The 16,574-nt window shown below is 45.2% G+C and overlaps 1 protein-coding gene across 7 annotated transcripts in view; it reads right to left on the bottom strand.

Moving 5' to 3' along the window:
- The window catches only part of GRIN2B (glutamate ionotropic receptor NMDA type subunit 2B), a 470,874-nt gene that overhangs the window by 391,098 nt on the left and 63,202 nt on the right, over nucleotides 1–16,574 (bottom strand). The gene's annotated exons all lie outside the window — the stretch shown is intronic.

Below are 16,574 nucleotides of genomic sequence, written 5' to 3'. Positions count from 1 at the left end.
CACCTCTTCATCACAGGCTGACACGCGCTCTGGATGCGACTGAACCACTGTATGCGGTGAATAATAACCGACCAGTCTCTTCCCACTCACAAAGCAACAGGAGAAAGAGAAAAGCCAAAGAGAGGGGAGCTGATCAGAGGTCAGAGAAGAACGGAGGAAATGAGGGGCACATAAAGTGAGAGGACAAAGCCAGTGACTTCTCACATGATTAACATTTAAAGGCAAGGCTTCGTGGAATTGGCTAGTAAGGAATTGATGCTTCTGCAGAAGCTGCGTATTTAATATGACTGGCAGGAAACCACCTTTAAAGTTTCAGACAGCACAGGACATCCAAGAGAGGAACAGGCTCAGCTGAGCCTCCTGCTCAGGGTTCTGTACTTGTGGGCACAGGATAAGGAGATAGCCAAACTAAGGCGGCCTGGATTTCAGGTGGTGTCTGGACTTGCACTGTCCTCCCTAGGAGTCAAGATGTAGACAAAGCGTGGCTTTAGGATTTGGGGGTGTTGGGTTCAAACTACTTCTTTCTGTCTGTTGGCCTCTAAGAGTTCCAGTTTCCCTGTCTATAAGATGGAGCTGCATATAGTACCCTTCACAGATTTACCTGGGAGGAATAAATGCAGGTGCATTTTGTGACAGGCAATCCAAGTGTCAGCCCTGGATGGTTCCCAACAAGGGGAAGCAAGAAGCAGAAGAGCAGGAGGGTCAGGGTGAACATTACAAATCCCTGGGGTGCCTCCTTCTGGTCTCCAGTTAGAAGAGGAGACAGGCAGGCTCCTGGCCCTGCAGGTGAGAATTGCAGCCCTACACCTCCGTGGGCTGGATAACATCTCACCTCACTCCTCAATCCTCCCATCAGAAAGAAATGGCAGCCCTCCACCTGCCACCTGAGCCAGGGCTACCAGTGGCAGAGGGTATCGAAAAAACCCATGAAGACAGGATACAAATCCAATACCTAGAGCCCACATGGCCTGGATGGAGGATCCCAAGCATAACTTTAGTCCTGTTGGAGGCATGTTCACCACATTTCCTTAAGTCTAATTAAGTCACAGGCAGAAATCAGCTTTAAGACATGGTTTTAAAGACTAGGCTCTTGTATTCAACACCTCTAAAGCCCTTCCAATATTAGCCTTACTAAGACACAACCCAGGACACACATGGAATGGCTGGAGTGAAATGGATGACAGAAAATAGTTTCACACGTAGACTCACACAGAGAGCCTCCAAAACCTTCTACATACACAGCGTCCCCTTCGAAAACCAGCTATCCCAAGAAGGGGTCAGAACCGTAGTACTAGAGGCAGGGAAAGGTTTGTTTATGAGGGGTCCTGGACTGCCACTTGCTCTCTGAGACACTGGGTGAGTCATTTCAAGCCTTCAGGCTTCTGCTTCAATATCTGAAAAATAAATAGTCTGCAATGTGCCACCTGCAGGTGAGCTTTGGCTGAACCTCACAGATTCACAGTTAATGTGAGGGTGAAACACTGAGCTGGGCTGCAATCCTGTTCCCCAATATTCCTGACCCCCTTCCATCAGGCATGTCAAGCACTAACATAACCACTCTGCCCCAGGGCCATCAGAGACAGCCACAAATAGGGAAAATGCTTTCTTTTTTATTTATTTGAATGATTTTTATTTTTTCTATTACAATTGGTTTACAGTGTTCTGTCAATTTTCTACTGCACAGCAAAGTGACCCAGCCATACATACATACATACATGCTTTTTCTCACACTATCCTCCATCGTGTTCCATCACAAGTGACTAGATATAGTTCCCTGGGCCATACAGCAGGATTTCATTGCTTATCCACTCCAAATGCAATAGTTTGCATCTATTAATCCCAGACTCCCAGTCCATCCCACTGCCTCCCCCTCTTCCTCCCCCTGGGCAACCACAAGTCTGTTCTCCAAGTCCATGAGTTTCTTCTCTGTGGAAAGGTTCATGTGTTCCATATATCAGATTCTACATATAAGTGATATCATATGGCATTTGTCTTTGGGAGAATGCTTTCTAAGATGCCATGCCTCACTGTGCTCTTGGACAACTGACTTTCTGTCTCCAAACCCCAGTTTCCTCATCTGTAACATAGGTGCAAAAAACAGTGTCTACATCATAGGGTAGTCATGGGGATTAAATCAGTTAACATATGCAAAATGCTTACAACAGTAGTTGGCACACTGAACAGTACCGACTACCTAAGTATTACTATTGTCATTATTGTCAATGTATCTTCATCTTTGATCTTAATTCAGCAGATCCTCATTTCATTCACTAAGCTACCCATGGAAGTAAAACCCTCCTCAGCATCAGTCCTGGATGACAGGCCGTGACCAAGGGGTTAAGCCCTAAACAGGCTCCAAGGGATTAGTGGATGCAGCCACCAGGCTGACTTCTTCGAATTACTGTCACCCCTTTTAACTGTTGGTTCTTTGCCCATCTATGCCCTCCTCCCTCTCCCTACCCCTAAAGCCAAAAAGCATTGAAGTGGAGTCAGAAGCACCAAGTTCGACTCGGACCCCACCACGGTGTCTCTGAGACTTTTTTTTCCTCATCTAGAAAAAGCAGGAAAAGAGCCACTATCATAGAGGTAGAAATAAGGTAACCAAGGTAAAAGCAATCAATACATGACTGGCATGACTTAGTTACACAGTAACTTAGGTAGATTTCAATTTGAAACCACCCCATTTCGTCCCTCTCCAGTAGCTATGTTTCAGACCTGCTAGTGGTACCCAAGGATATCACCCGCCTGGCCACAGGCAAACCAACAACATTTGCTGTCCTCTCTATTTTAAGCCATGCCTCCTGGGACTGCTCCTGGCCATTCTGGAAAAATCAGGCATCTTGCAGATGTAACGCTGTAAGTGTCCAGGTCCTTGGAACAGCACTGCCCAATAGCACTTTCTGCAATGAAGGCCATTTCTGTCTCCAGCATCCAACACAGCAGCCACATGTGGCCACTGGGCAGTTGAAATGCAACTCAGCAATTGAGAAACTGAATTTGTATTTCATTTCACTTTAATTCATTGAACGTACAGATGACCAGTGGCTACTGTTTCTTAGATTGGACAACACAGCCTTGGAACCACCCTTGGGTACTGCCAAAGTGCTAACTCCAGCCACTCTTCCAGGCAAGACATCCGAACCTTCCCACCAGCCAGCTGGTGTCTGTGTTTGGGCTTTGCTACTTCCATCAAGGCTGGCTTGGGGAAGCAGAAAAATGAGGTCACTCAAAGGCTATTTCCAAGGCCCCTCCAATCACTAGGCAACGAGAAGACTTGTTTTCAACATGTGGGTAAAATCCACATTTCCCTGGGTCACTGTATTTAGGAGAAGTATGTAAATTTCAGCTATCCTTTTCATAGTCGCAGAGGGACTTCCCTACCGTGGGACTGCTTTGTAGGGTATTTCACCAAAGGGCAGGGCTTTCAGGCCAGTGATGAAAAGGCTGTGCACTGGCTGAAGATGAGGCGGCAGAATGCTGGGGACCTTTTCAAAAATGAGATCCCTGGCATCTCAATTTCATTCAGTCGAAATCCCCCAAGAATTACCTTACTTCACAACATTTCTACATTAATCTTGCCAAGCAAGACCAGATTCCAAGAAGCAATAAAGAATATTAAGTTAGCTTTTACTTTAAATCAAAAAGTTTGTTAGGCTTGATATCCTACACAAATTATCATCTTTGCCAAACTGAGACTGGCCCTGAGGGGTTGAGAGCGAAAATTCGACCTCTTGTTTGGAACATGTGAAACTTGCTTAGTTTCATGACCTTCATCCAGGTGTATTAAATGTGTTGTATGGATGGTTCTCAGCCACCTGCCCCAGACAAAAAAAACAGAACAAAACAGAACACCCTGGCCCAAGCAAGAGAAAGTGGGGGAGGGGAGGGAAAGCCCATCTGCTTACTTGATAAATATCTACCAAGACTTTACCACCAGCCGGGAAGACATAGACTGGGGGTGGAAGGGCTCCGAGTTCAGTTAGAAACACATCTGTAAACAAGTAATTACCACATGGCACATGGTCCACACAAGCTGCCTAGGAATAGAGATGGGAGCAGCATGTTCCACAGGGAAAGTCAAGGAAGGCTTTCCCAAGATGTAGCCTTTGAGCAGGAACTGAAAGATGGCCTGGCAGGGACAGGAAGGGGGAGAAGCTTTGGAAAGAGTACAACAGCTCAGAGAAGGACGAGCCTTCTACACTGAGGTGGAGCCAGAGAAGTGGCCCCATTTTCCTTCCAGAGCCTCTCAGTCTTCCCAGTCTTTGCAGACCCCCTTCCAAATTCAAGGGACCAGCCCATTAGGAGGAGGTTCCAAATTGGGTCCAGCTAACAAAATCCCATCATCCTACAAATCAAGGGGGCTGCTTCTTCATACAAAGCCCCAGCAGCCCGCTGTCTCTGTGAACAGTGTTTGCTATTTCTTGGAAACCTAGTATCCATGAGGGTGTGGGTTTGATCCCTGGCCTCGCTCAGTGAGTTAAAGGATCCAGTGTTGCCAGGAGCTGCCGCGCAGACACAGCTCAGATCCTGCGCTGCTGTGGCTGTGGTGTAGGCTGGCAGCTGTAGCTCCGATTCGACCACTAGCCGAGGAATCTCCATATGCCATGGGTACAGCCCCCACCCCATTCCCCCCAAAGAAAAGAAGACTCTCAGCAGATGACCCAGGTAGCCACCTTGCCATAGGATGATGATCCAAAGATTTTAGAGGGAGCTGGAGACCATTAGGGTGGGCTGGCTGTGTTGGGAAATGCTGTAGCACGTAAAAAAAAGAGATGTTAAATGGCAGCTAATTGAATGAGGGGAATATCAGGAGGCTAAAAGTGGCTGCAAAGTAAAGTACAGTAGAATGATGCAGAAGAAGAAAAAGTAGACAAGCAATGACCAAGGTAAATGTGGGCTAGCGGGAAATTTTTCTGGCATGACATTAGATTCCTAAAATTGATCTTCTAAACCAAGCTTATTTCGGAGACCGGGTTTTAAGAAGGTATGCTTATCCCAAAGTGCAGAAGAAGCTAGAATATTCACAGGAAACTATATATTACAGTTGAATATATATTCAAAGCTAGCCTATAATTGTTAAATGGAAAACATTTGTTTCATTATGTGACAGTATCTCATTTTAAGTGACCATTTCAGAATATAAAGAAATGCTTCTTTTTCTGTGGATGCTAGAAAAATATTAGATTTTTAGGGTAGAGCTGTTTTTTGGGGTTTTTTTTTTTGTTTTTTCTGTATCCTCTCATAAATTAGGTCACCTCACCAGGCTTTTTGCACATGCTGGGTGGATTTTCCCAAATAAAGACATCACAGTGGTCAGCTGGCAACATCAATGATAGAATTCAGGTCCCAGAAACTGGAACCAAGTAGGGCGGCCCTGTAAAAACAGCACTGGACCTGCCATCAGTCAGCTAGGAGATTCAGCTTTTGGTATGACAGGTCCACCCTTTCCTCCTTGTGTGTATATAAAAAGACGAGTCTCTCAATTTCGCTGGACCTCAATTTTTTAATCTGTAAAAGGGAAATAGTAATACTTCATAAGATTGCTGGGAAGATTAAATACAATGATATAAGTGAAAGCATATAGAAAATAATAGTAAATCTTGAAATTTTAGTTCAGTTGAATCTGATAAATACCATGCATTGATTCATAATAGGAGGTTTTCTTTTCTCTTGGACCACGCCCTTGGCATTCGGAAGTTTCTGGGCCAGGGATAGAACATATACCACAGCAGCGAGCTGAGCCACAACAGTGATGTCAGATCCTTAACCCACTGCACCACCAGGGAACTCCCATAACAGGAGTTTGATGGTCTGAAATCTGACGTTAAATAAAATGTCCAGGAGTTCCCAAAATGGCGCAGTGGTTAACGAATCTGACTAGGAACCATGAGGTTGCGGGTTTGGTCCCTGCCCTTGCTCAGTGGGTTAACGATCCGGCGTTGCCGTGAGCTGTGGTGTAGGTTGCAGACATGGCTCGGATCCCGTGTTGCTGTGACTCTGGCGTAGGCCAGGGGCTACAGCTCCGATTAGACCCCTAGCCTGGGAACATCCATGTGCCGCAGGAGCGGCCCAAGAAATAGCAAAAAGACAAATAAATAAATAAATAAATAAATAAATAAATTAAAAAAAATGTTCATATAGCTATCAAAATCCTGGCTTCTCATCCCTCACCTAATCATCAGTCACAAACAGCACTGAGCAACCCCAGTTCCCTTGCATTTTCTACTCATTCCACCTTCTGCAATGGGACATTGATTGAAGGAAAGGAAAATATATTAAAAGAATGGCTATTTGCTTCTTTCCCTAAAGCCTGTGGATAACTGATTCATAGACTACCCATTTTGAAGGCAGGGTCTCCTTTTTCACATGGGACCTGTAGCTCCAAAACAAATGACTTAAATAAAGCCGGAAAAAGATTCCTTAGTCCCTTCCTCTTTCGGTAACAATCAGCTTGAAAATCAGCTTTCTTGCTCCAGATCCTTCTCAGTCTTTCCACCCACTGAGAACTATTGGCAATCCAGCTAACTTATTTTTATTTATTTCACTATTGAATAGCTCACTTGTTTTCAAAAGGAATAGAGACTTCTAACTCTACCTGCTAAGAGAGAGTCACCTGCTTCCACATCTCTATTCTGACAAATTCCCACCATGAGCCTGAGCTCTTTTTCCTCCACATGCAGCACCCAAAAGCTCCACATTTACCTGTCTGATTTCAAGGTGCTGACACCTATATAAGGAAACCTTCCCACAAACTGGCATGCAGACCTTCAGCCTTCTAAGCCAGAATGTCTGCGTTCAGAGTTTCATCCTGGGTGACCTTCTGGAATGCAGCTTAGAGTTTATAGGTTTAGGACTCCTGATATACAACCCACATAGACGCAAAGAGAACCAAGGTCAAGATCATAAACTACTATTCTTCATATATTCTATTCATATTATTCCAATGAAACGCTCACATACATAAGTTATTTGTTTCTTTCACAACTTTTCTAAAATTCAAACTCTTTTCTAAACTAACATTCTCTAATATACTCTTGGAGTGATCCCAGCATTTTGGAAACAATGGCCCTGCATGACATGAAAGGTGCCAGGTAGAGGCCATATGGCTTATTTTTCTTATGAATTTAATGACAACTCTAATAAAACTTATTTAAAAATGTGATGAAGCTTCTTAAGATAGTTCATTAACTTAATTCATTTGAGTAAAAGGAAAAAACGATGGTGTCCATTTACAGGAAGGTAGAGAAGATAAAAATGAACCAAAGAAATCTTTTGGCCAAGATCTTGCTTAGAAGTTGGAGGCTGATGAAGAGAAAGTCTTGGAAAGGAAAGGTGGTTGGGACCTCAGGGACTGAAAGAAAACAGACCTTCTTCTTTGGGTTCATATCAAAAGCATCTTGAAAATGAGATCAGTGATGCAGCAGATGAACTGCCTGGAGCAGTTAACTCCCTTTACCACAGGAGGAAATCACAGTCCTACAGAGGAAAACCCTATAAATCCTTTAAATCAATTCAGCTTTTCACCCTGTGTCTTCCCTAAAGAGCTTATCTCTGAAGAGGTCTCAGATGATAAAAGCCCCCAGAGGAATTCACACACTGTCCTGAGACTAACAGCCCTTCTCTTCCCTAAAAGAAGGGGATGGGAGAACCAAGACAGTGGAAAGTAGAAAAGTGAAACAGAAAAGGAAGAGAGTCAATAAAACCACATTTCAGAGTTCCCGTTGGGGCTCAACAGTTAATGAATCTGACTAGCATCCCTGAGGACACAGGTTGGATCCCTGGCCTCGCTGAGTGGATTAAGCACCCAGCGTTGCCATGAGCAGTGGTGTAGGTCACAGATGTGGCTTGGATCTCACGTTGCTTCTTGCTTCGGCAGCTACAGCTCTGATTCGGAACCTCCATATGCGGTGGGTGTGGCCTAAAAAGACTAAAATAAAATAAAAAAATAATAAACCACTTTTCCCCAATGTGGTTTTATTCTCGAGGAGAAGGTTGAAAGCGATATGATTGCAGTAGGAAGGGGGGAGGAAAAGGAAAGGTTATTGTCTTGCCCTAGGCCAAATGCCGTATTTTAATTGTGCAGTAAGGATGTGGTTTGTTGATCCTCAGCACCCTCCTCATCTCTCCAAGCTCTCCTTGCATCCCAGGTCTTGAGAGCCTAGCAGCTTCCTTTCCTAGATGCGCCAGCCAGCAAGTTTCTGGTTAGAGTCCACCAGTGAGCAGTGAGAGTGAGATGAAAGCAGAAAAGAAAGCCTCTATGCTTCAGGTACACATGGAGGCAAGGACCTGGATGTTGGCACCTGGCAAAGGGGAGTCTGCCTGGGACATCAGGCATCTCCTGAGAATCACCCGCTTGCTTTACTGGAGTCCCCAGACTTACTTTCCCTGGCCTTCACTCCCCTAACCCTTCAAAGGTTTCATAAACCTCAAATTCCTGGTATTAAACCACTTCCCATTCAAGATATCTACAGAGGCTTCTGTGACTCTTGGCTGCTACTGGTCTCTTCCATGCTTCTCAAATCTGAGTATACACGTACCAACCCCTGAGGGCACTGGGGATGCAGTAAACTGCTGAGAAACACAGTACATACCCTTGAGCCACATTTTACTCCATGGTACCTACTTTTAGGAATTGATTTTTATATTAAAATAATCATTGACATATTATGAGGAAAGGGCATTTTGAAATAAAAGTTTGATGGACACATAGACATAGAAAACCAGCTTATGGTTAAAGGGGGTGAGAGATACATTAGGAATTTGGGGTGAACAGACACACTATTGTGTGTAAAACAGATAAACAACGAGGACCTACTGTATAGCACTGGGAACTATAGTCAATATATTGTAATAACCTATAATGGAGAAGAATCTTAGAAAGAATACACACACACACATATGCAACTGAATCACTTTTGCTATATACCTGAAATTAACACAATATTGTAAATCAACTATACTTCAATTAAAAAAAAAAAAAAGAAAGAAAGAAAGAAAAGAACAAAATGGAATTCCCGCTATGGCACAGCAGGTTAATACAGAGTTTTCTCTGCGGAGGCGAGCATTCGATCCCTGGCCCAGCTCAGTGAGTTAAGGATGCAGCGTGGCCACAGCGGTTGCATAGGTCACAGCTGTGGCTCAGATTCAATCCCTGGCCTGGGAACTTTCATATGTTGTGGGTACAGCCAAAAAAGAAGAAAGAAAAAAAAGAATTAAAATAAAATTTTAGGATAACATACAAAACTTAGAAGAATGAAACTGTTGCAGAAGGCCACTCTATACCACACTCTCAGAACCTGAAGGACAGGTATCCCTCTCTGCAATTATTGTATCTCAGCAGAAGAGTTAGAGACACAAAGTACACCTGTCTGTCTATCTGTCTGCCTATCTATCTATCCATCCACCTGTCTATCTACTATCTGTCTGTCTGTCTCTCTACCTACCTACCTATCTAATCTACCTATCTATCCGTCTACCTTCTATCTATCCATCTACCTACCTACCTATCTACCTATCTATCCTTCTACCTTCCCAAGCTTCCACTGTGTTCCTGTTCCAGAAGGGATTGCTAGATGGCACAGCAGCATCAGGTGTGCACTCTCTGTGGACAGCACAGTCCGGGCACGCAGTGTTCAAGTCACTGAGTTTCCATACACAGGGGAGCTGTAAGAATGCAAGAGCCCTCCTGGCAGGTGAGGCATCATGTCTAACTAGCTATGCAGGCTCTGCACCGTGTGCCTCAAACAGTGCTGGCCCACTGTAAGCACTCGATACATATCTTCCTCACTGAATCAAGGCATCAGCAAAGAGATGGCTGGGTGGATAAGCATTTACCAAGCACGAGTGGCTGCACAGCACAGAGGTTATAGTACATAAAATATGTATTATTAAATGTATAACCTTGGACAAGTTATTTTGCCACTAAGCCTTCAGTTCTGCACCAGGAAAATGAGGATAATAATTGTACCTACTTTGTAAGGTTGTTAGGGTTGGGGTGAAAGTTCAAAAGAGATGATCCAACAAAGTGGGAGGTGCCTGGCACATAGGAGGCTCCCCATAAATATTAGCTATAAACATTACCAATTTTTCCTGGATTTTGAATAGCCTAAAATATGCTTGGATTATACAGCTACACTGAGCTTAATTCAATCTTTCCTCAATGGTTCAGAGAGCACTAAAGTGCTTCAGCAGGTCATTTGAAATAGAAATTGTGTCTCCAGTTCATTAGCCAGAACGGCAGCTAGCAGGGTGCCCTGGTTGTCCTAGCTCAGGCCCTTGCTTACACAACGGAAGCTGGCTAGGAGAACTGATGCTTTGGCCACAGAGCGGCCTTCCCAAGTGAACTATGATTTGGGCTAGGATTACAAGATTAGTAGAGAGGAGCACACAGTCAATGAAATCATACATTTTGACTCTAAAAAAGAAACCGATACAGCCGCTCATGAAAGCTTACTCCTTCCATGAAATTCAAACTGGCAGCAGTGTGAAGCTCATCAGAGGCTAAAACCTGACTAAAGGCAAATGAACAATTATCAGTGATAATGAACATAGTCAGAGGAACGCCTGGTGGGGAGCCTGTGGCACCCGTGGTAAGTCCAGTTTTATTTAACGTCTTACTTAATGATCTGGAAGAGAGAGAAACAGAAGACGAAAGAGAGATGCTGAAGTGGACAGCTGTTGGCTTTGCCTGCCAGGCACCTGCTCCCCTGTTGGTGGTAACAACACCCAAGTTGTGTTTTGAGGAACAGCCTCTTCCCCAGTGGATAAAATCTCCATGGGACTGTCAAATAAGATGCCCCATGCTGGCCAGAAAGCTCCCCTCTCCCTGGAATCTGAATCTTAAACAGAGTATCACAAAGACTTCGGACACCATGGAACCATCAAGCAGCATGTGTTCCAGGTGTATATCTCTGGGAGAAAGAAAATGGATTTGTAAATTCCTGCTACCCACATCCTTGGAAGCACCATGACACTTTCCCTCTCCTTTCCCTTCGAATCTAACATAGGTCTTTTTTCCCCCTTAAATTAGTCAATATCATTTCCTGGGGACTGTAACCAAAGAGCCTCACTAATACAGATGAGGCTTCTACTAAATCTGGAATAACTGGAAATCTGCTGATCTGACCCTTAAGCAATTCTCAAAATACTCCTTCAGACATTAGCATAAGAAACAAAGCGAGCCATTTAAAATCACAGTGTTTTGATTCAACTTGAAAAAAAAAAAATGCACACTGACATTTTTCTGGGCAAAAGAAATGATTCTAATAGTCCCACAACAGAACAAAGCATCTAACCTTAGAACTAAGGTGAAAGCAGAGGACCAGACATAAGATCTCAATGAGATAAGGCACTTCTAAATGCCATTAAAGTTCTACATCGCATCAAGTACAACGCATCAGACATTAGCAAAGGACAACATGCTAAGTGACCTCTATGGTACATTGTCTGAATTATTAGGTACCTATTTTCTTTCAAGTGAGAGAATAAGAGAATAAACCCAGTGGGGTTTGGAGAAGCGTAATAAAAGTGAATCAGGACATTCAGGGTAAAGGGATGAATGCTAGGATACGTCAGCCTTGTTTTCCAAAAGCCCTGCTCTCCTGGGTGGGGAGCGTGTACGGAGGCCACCCTCTTGGCTTGAGGCTAAGAGCTACTCCACACCTAAGTGCCACCCTTGCTGATTACAGAAACCTCAGCAAAGTTCCCTCCATGGTGCACACGGTTAAGTATCTGACTGCAGCAGCTTGGGTCACTGTGGAGGTGCGGGTTCAATTTCCATCTGTGGCATGGGTCACGGCTGCAGCTCAGATTCAGTCCCTGGCCTGGGAACTTCCACATGCTACAGATGCAGCCACAGAAAGGACAACAAACCAAAGACCCTCAGCCACCCAGGCTCAAAGGAGGAAATGAAAACTAAGGGTGAGGCCAGCCTAGGAGCCCAACTGGGTGTTCTCGGTCACCCAACAAACCCTAGTCTGCCTCCATGACAACTTGCCTACTCTGTTTGGGGCAGAAGAAGCCACCAAAAAAGTAGGAATTTTCTTCTCCGTAGTGGAGAGACTCAAGATCCATTTCCTAGCCCCTAAAGAAAAGGAAATCCTACTCCCATTCTCCCATTGCTCTTTCCTCCCAGAATCTCTGCACAATGCCTCTGGGAGGAGTCACCAGTGCCACACCCTGGCTGGGGGTGGGGCGGGGTGGCTGCTTTAGAAAGACCTGAGGTATATACACCGCATAGAGTGGTAGGTATATTGTACATGGGTATAAGATATCTGGGGTTGTATCAGTCAGGGTCCCAAAAAGGGTGCTGAAACACTCTGGGTCTGGCAACTATGGGAGCAGTCACTACCCTAGATCCCTGAGGAGGCAAGGAGAGTGGGCTCATCACGGATCCAGCGGAGGCTGGCCCTGTGAGAGGGCCCTAAGGAGTTGCGATCTTTGGGAGAAGGCGGCAGCCATTCTCAACTCACAGGGCAGGAGGTGAAACTGAAAATGCTTATGACTTGAACCTGGCCAGAATCCAGATTTGGATTTGAACCCACATGCTGGGACTCGAACCTAGCCTAAACCCAGACTGGGACTTGAACCCAAGGTTTTTAAATTAAAATCACTCACCCAGTGTCTGGACTTACTGAGGTTCAGGTTCTTCGTGTCTCCACACAGAAGGAATTCAAGCAAGAGACAAAGTGATAGGCAAGAAATAGATTTATTAAGATAAGACACTTGTGAGAAATGCGAGCAGGCAGGCAAGGAGGCTCTGCCCCGAGGATTAGGTGGGCTACATTTTTATAATCCAAGGGGAGTGGGGATGGGAAAAGACTGCCTCTTCCTCCTTCTTTTGAGTAGTAACTCCTGCTTTATATCTGTAAGGAGAGTATTTGACCCTATAAGGTCATACTAGGACAGTCAAGGTGCTTATTCAAATCAGCAGAAGGGGGGTCCTTAAACTCCTGCCCTTAGTCCTAAGGGTAATGACCTGAGGCACATCTCTTGCTTTTATTTGTGGAAAGCCTGCCTCCTTCTGACGGCTTTCTTGAGAGATTATTAACTTACAGTGATCTCCCAAAGTTCCCTAGGTTTCCCTCTCTATCTTTGGTCCCCTACTGGGACTTCTACAACTACCTGTGTAACCATCCTACTCCATCCCTATCAGAGGGATGAAGGAAACCGGGGGTGGGGGTGGGGGGTCCTGGGTTGGGGGGATTGCCATCCACGCTCACCCTTCTTCTGATGCTCTTCCTTGCAAGCATCTCACGGGCCAGTTCTACCTAGATCAATAGGGCGCCCACTGAGCTGGTACGCCGGGGTCAGCCTCCCAGAGGTCAAAGCAGAGGAGAAGGATGGGAAGTGCCTCTGGAGGAGCAAACAGAGGAATATATGTCTCTGTCTCTGTACCTGTACAGACGTCTCTATCTAATCTCACATCCTGACAACTTTTACCATCTTTCTCCAAAGTATGTGATGTTCATTTTAACCCTTCTTCTCTCTGCAGGATCTTCTACCCCTCTCCAGATGCTAATCTACATGTTCCTTAATATTCTCAATTGTAGAATTAGGGGACAGGGAGCAAAAGCGGCATTTCCTCCTTCTCCCCCCAGCATCGATGTGGACAAAAGCTTCCTCAAGATTGTAATCATAAAGGAAAAATGACGATCCTGATAGAAATGCTAACTTCCTCTCCCAATACCTCAACGGAAAAGGAAACCTTTGCTTTAATAACATATGAAGGGCAGAATCTAGGGAGACTCTAAACGTACACCTGGAGCAAAATCCAGCTCTATTTTTTTTTTTTAAACAGCTGAAATAGCAGCATCGCCATCCACCTGCACTGCCCACTTTGCCTGGGTCCACCTTAGAAACAGCTCTCATCACCTCCTAGTCTCTAACTATAGACCAAGTCCCAGGCCTCCTGTGTGACTTGACCCACCCATGACTCCAGTTTCCACAAAATCCTCTTACACAGCACGTGGCAGGGAAGGGATAACAGGAAGAAATTATGGGGTAATTGGGGAGTACAGTGTTAGAAAAAGGCGCTTGTGGAGTGCTCGTTGTGGCTCAGCAGAAACAAACCCGACTAGGATCCATGAGGATGAGAGTTCAATCCCTGGCCTTGCTCAGTGGGTTAAGGATCCGGCATTGCCATGAGCTGTGGTGTAGGTTGCAGACACGGCTTGGATCTGGCATTGCTGTGGCTGTGGTGGAGGCAATGATTAAACCGCTAGCCTGGGAACCTCCTATGCTGAAGGTACATCTGAGCAGGGCCCTGTGAAGCTCCTGGGCACTCAAGCCTTTCTGTGTCCCCCATTTATTGTTTTTTTTTGGGACAAAACCTCAGCCTCCAGGACATTCCTTGAGTTCCAAAGGGCACCTGCTAATCAGGGAAAGGAGGGGATGCAGAGACCAGGGAGGACCAGTCAGGAGACAATAGTGCAGCCTTAGGGCAGGGCCCTGGTTCCTCCTCAAGGAATATACATAATAATATCTTTGAGCCTCTCTGCAGAACTAATACCCCCAACAAAAGGAAGAACTACTTGATGGAGCATATTTCATTCCCAGGAGGAGGACCACCAGAACCAGTGGGACCAGTAAACACCAGCCTTGAAAGGCAATGCAAGACTGCCTCTAGCCTGACCTTTATCTAAGGCCCTATTTTCCACTTGCAAACTATAAAACCACCTCCTAATCTCTCTGGGGTGGGTTGGGGGGGAGACATAGTCTTTAAGGCATTAGTCTGCTGTGGCCCCCTTTGCCTGGCAAAGAAATAAAGCCATCTTTTTCTCCTTCACCCAAAACTCTGTCTCTGCCCTTCTATTCAGCGATGGACAGAGGCCGAGTTTCGGCAACATGGTATGGCCTTAAAAAAAAAAAAAAGGAGAGAAGCGTTACGTCATGAGAGGACTGCAGAAAAAAGTAGGGCAGCTGTCCTTTTTGAGCTCTTTGCTGATGGAATCTTCAAAGCAGCAGTGCTTCCTCTCCTGATTCCCACCATGTTGGAAAAGGATGTGTGCCTGGCTCGGGTCAGAGCTCCTAGCACTTCTATGCTCTGACAGTGACACCAGGAGTCGGTTTATGAGCGAACTCATTCACTGCCCTCCACAACCTCTGGCTTTTGGGAAGCACCAAAACACCCTGAGCTTCCCTTGGGGCCTTAAAACCAAGGGAGCCTAACAGTCAACTGCTCTACCTTTAATTCCCGACAGTTAGAATTCAAGCATTCTGAGACAGTTTTTAAAACTATTAAAGCTATTAATACTGAGATTTTGATGAGCTAGTTCAAAGTCAGCATTAACGACCTGTTAATGATTTTAATGGTTCTTGCAATAAGTACTGTGAATGACCTATTGTTAAAATACAGAATGACTGGCTTTTACATGAATCCATTAACTCTTTTTTTCTCCCAATTTTGCCCCAACTGAAATATTTTCTTCCTTTCAATTTGAAGCATTTGTGGATAAAGAAAACTGAGGTGCACAAAAAGAATACATTTTAGTGACTGGGGATCAGAGGAGGCTAAGGAAATTCAGAGTTAAGAATAAGCAAGATTGAGTTCTTGTTTGTATGAAGCTGTGGTCGAGAAAGGAAATCCATCTAGCAGGGGCACAATCAGACCAGAGTTGAGGGTGGAGGAGGAGTGCAAACTCAGAAGGCAGAAGATGAGAAGGTGATGGAGATGGAATGACAGGGACAGGGACACGCTATGGTCCAGGATTTTCAAGAAGCTGCACTGGCTTCAGCCATACACACTCGAGTGCAAAAAGCAACATCTCACCCTGGTGTGTTCCTGTAACTACCAGGTTCATCTCTCCTGTTCTGACCTGGCTTAACGCCTGGGCTACTGCCCCCTGCCTGTTGAAGTTCTCTTAAGCCACATGCCACACCTACACAAGGGACCCTCTCTTTTCTTGCCAGGCAGCAGAAGCAGCTCCTGTCTGGGCTAGTTTGGTCTTTCTCCAGCTGACAGCATGACTCAGAGACCACCTCAGACAATGACCATCTCGTACAATGACCCTCTTGCTCCAGCTTGTCCCCAGTACAATCCTGCTGCATGGCTGGGACCTGGGTGAGAGCAGAGAAGAACATCCACCAACCGAAGCCTGAGGAAGTAATCAAGGCATAGCGTAAGTCTGTGGCGAAGGAATAAAAGTCAAGGCCTTGGATCCCTCCCCCGAAACCCGACTCTGCCAGCATTTAAAAACAGCCAAACAGGTAGAGAAGGCATTCAAGGTGTTGTAGACGTGTGTGGGAATTCACAAACATGTGGGGGCATGTGGATCAAAAAGCAAACAAGACAGAGAGTAACATCACAGTGAATGCAGGCCACCGAGCATCTCAGCCTGACACAGGATACGGAAAATATTTCCTGAAAGAGATGGCAAAACTGGAAGACAGGCAAGAGATGTTAGCGATAGGAGAGTTCAATTATTTAGACATGCTACAAGTTTTGTTCTTTTAAAATGGGGCATCTGACTTTTCCTTCTGACGGCAGTATTTTCTGGGAGGTTGAGAAATTATTGAAAAGGGCTGCCGTGGGGGAGGGCTTAGGGCTCCACTTCACAGAAGCCCTAGCAAAGGAC

Source organism: Sus scrofa, chromosome 5 (assembly GCF_000003025.6).
Source record: "Sus scrofa isolate TJ Tabasco breed Duroc chromosome 5, Sscrofa11.1, whole genome shotgun sequence".
Classification (NCBI taxonomy): Eukaryota; Metazoa; Chordata; class Mammalia; order Artiodactyla; family Suidae; genus Sus; species Sus scrofa.
The sequence above is the reverse complement of the archived record's forward strand: the minus strand, read 5'-3'. Positions and strand labels throughout refer to the sequence as shown.